The sequence below is a fragment of the Zeugodacus cucurbitae genome, unplaced genomic scaffold (genome assembly GCF_028554725.1).
Source record: "Zeugodacus cucurbitae isolate PBARC_wt_2022May unplaced genomic scaffold, idZeuCucr1.2 ctg00000054.1, whole genome shotgun sequence".
NCBI classification, from domain to species: Eukaryota; Metazoa; Arthropoda; class Insecta; order Diptera; family Tephritidae; genus Zeugodacus; species Zeugodacus cucurbitae.
The window spans coordinates 85001-87579 of record NW_026530841.1 but is presented as its reverse complement, the minus strand read 5'-3'; the positions used below and the strand labels follow the sequence as shown (position 1 = coordinate 87579).

The window sequence follows — 2579 nt, the reverse complement described above, 5'->3', positions numbered from 1 at the left end:
ATGAGTTGTTAATTTGGGCACCGTAACATTACGTTTGGTTCATCCCACAGCGCCAGTTCTGCTTACCAAAAGTGGCCCACTGGGCACATTATATCATAACCTCAACCTTCATATCAAGAAAGGTGAGGTTCTTACCCATTTAAAGTTTGAGAATAGGTTAAGGTCGTTTTCGACCCTAAGGCCTCTAATCATTCGCTTTACCAGATAAGATTATTTTACATAATATTTAAATGCACCAGCTATCCTGAGGGAAACTTCGGAGGGAACCAGCTACTAGATGGTTCGATTGGTCTTTCGCCCCTATACTCAATTCTGACAATCGATTTGCACGTCAGAACTGTTTCGGTCTTCCATCAGGGTTTCCCCTGACTTCAACCTGATCAAGTATAGTTCACCATCTTTCGGGTCACAGCATATATGCTCAAGGTACGCTCCAGTTAGAGGTATAAATAATAATAAATTATCATTATACATAACTATATGGAACGCCCCGGGATTGAATTAATAGTAAAATATTTCACTAAAAATTAATCCCATTATATAAAAGTTAAGTTAATTTCGCCATTAGGTTTAATATAACCCAATGACTTGCACATATGTTAGACTCCTTGGTCCGTGTTTCAAGACGGGTCCCGAAGGTATCCTGAATCTTTCGCATTGTTAATCATATAAATGCATACAATTAATATTAAAATCAATGATAATAATATTATTGTAAAATTCAAAAGAATTTAAGCATTATATATGTAAAATCTATCAACACTTTATCAAATCATCAGTATTTATTCTATGTTAATAAGCTAAAAGCAAATTAATTTGAATAAACTTAACACCAATGATCTTTTGATAAATATTTTATTATGTTAATAGATTACAATGTCCTTATATGAAAAAAATGCACACTATTACTATAATATTATAAATATCACAGTTATAATGATGAATTTTTCATAATGGATATTCAGGTTCATCGGGCTTAACCTCTAAGCAGTTTCACGTACTATTTAACTCTCTATTCAGAGTTCTTTTCAACTTTCCCTCACGGTACTTGTTTACTATCGGTCTCATGGTTATATTTAGTTTTAGATGGAGTTTACCACCCACTTAGTGCTGCACTATCAAGCAACACGACTCTTTGGAAATATCTTTCTAGTAATCATTAACGTTATACGGGCCTGGCACCCTCTATGGGTAAATGGCCTCATTTAAGAAGGACTTAAATCGTTAATTTCTCATACTAGATATTAAGATATTCCATACACTGCATCTCACATTTGCCATATAGACAAAGTGACTTAGTGCTGAACTATTTTCTTTTCGCTCGCCGCTACTAAGAAAATCCTTGTTAGTTTCTTTTCCTCCCCTCATTAATATGCTTAAATTCAGGGGGTAGTCCCATATGAGTTGAGGTTGTATAAAAATATTTATATTTATTTTATATTTTAGCTTTTTGCTATTTTAAAGAAACATACATAATTATTTCTTAACACCAATATAATTTTCTTAATAATAAATATTCAATCTTTTCATCCCGTACTACTTACTTCATTATAACAACAATATTATTTTCTTGGTTTTTTACATTTAAGGCAATCCTAGAATAAAATAATATTTTATGCTAGACGTTCCTCTAAATGTATATATTATTTGAAATAATAATATTGAAATTTTATTGTTTTTGGGAATACTAAGATTCTTATTTATTATAAAATTTCGTTCAAATATGAGGTGTTCAAGAATATATTTTCTATATTTCTTTTTATGCTATTAATATTATGGATTGAAAAATACAATCCAGTAATATACCATGTGCTTAAATTCTTTTAATTGACTAAAAGAATAAGCAACTAATTTAGCATAGTCTTACAACCCTCAACCATATGTAGTCCAAGCAGCACTTTAAAATTAATTAAAGTACATAACAGCATGGACTGCAATATGCGTTCAAAATGTCGATGTTCATGTGTCCTGCAGTTCACACGATGACGCACAGTTAGCTGCGTTCTTCATCGACCCATGAGCCGAGTGATCCACCGCTTAGAGTGATAATTTTTTGTTTATTTTAATTTAACGTCAAGAGTTTTTAATTTATTGAAAGAATAACATTTCGTTTTCGTATATAATATATAAATTATTTTAAAACATCTTTCAATAAATTGTAATTTTCAACCCAAACATTTACAAGTTGCGCATGTCTTAGTCCAACAAAAACAGTAATTCCTTTTTTATTACATTTTATTTAATTTCTATATATTTTTAAGGAATTACACGTTAATGAGAACAAATTAACTTATCATTTATATTATTTTTATAAATAATAAGTACAACTATATATGTTTAAAGGTTTGTTGCGTTCAAATACAATGTATGCGATATAATTTTCATTATACTACAATACAAGGAGTAAAAAAAAAAAGAAAAAAAAGAAAAACATTCAAATAAATGAATGAAAAGAAAAAAAAGAAAATAATTTTTCTTTTTTATTCTTTTTTTGTTTGTTTGTTTGTTTGTTTGTTTGTTTGTTTTTTTATAATATTTACGGATAGGAACACAATAATGATCCTTCCGCAGGTTCACCT

General features: G+C 29.7%; 2 non-coding genes across 2 annotated transcripts in view; both read right to left on the bottom strand.

Moving 5' to 3' along the window:
• Window positions 1-1866: 1866 nt before the first annotated feature.
• Window positions 1867-2045, bottom strand: LOC128923813 (5.8S ribosomal RNA). Its single transcript, XR_008472538.1, has one exon. It is a non-coding gene; the product is annotated as a 5.8S ribosomal RNA (ribosomal RNA).
• Window positions 2046-2554: 509 nt separating this feature from the next.
• The window catches only part of LOC128923819 (small subunit ribosomal RNA), a 1990-nt gene continuing 1965 nt past the window's right edge, over window positions 2555-2579 (bottom strand). The window contains exon 1 of the ribosomal RNA XR_008472544.1: window positions 2555-2579. This exon is cut by the window's right edge and continues 1965 nt beyond it. This is a non-coding gene — a ribosomal RNA (small subunit ribosomal RNA).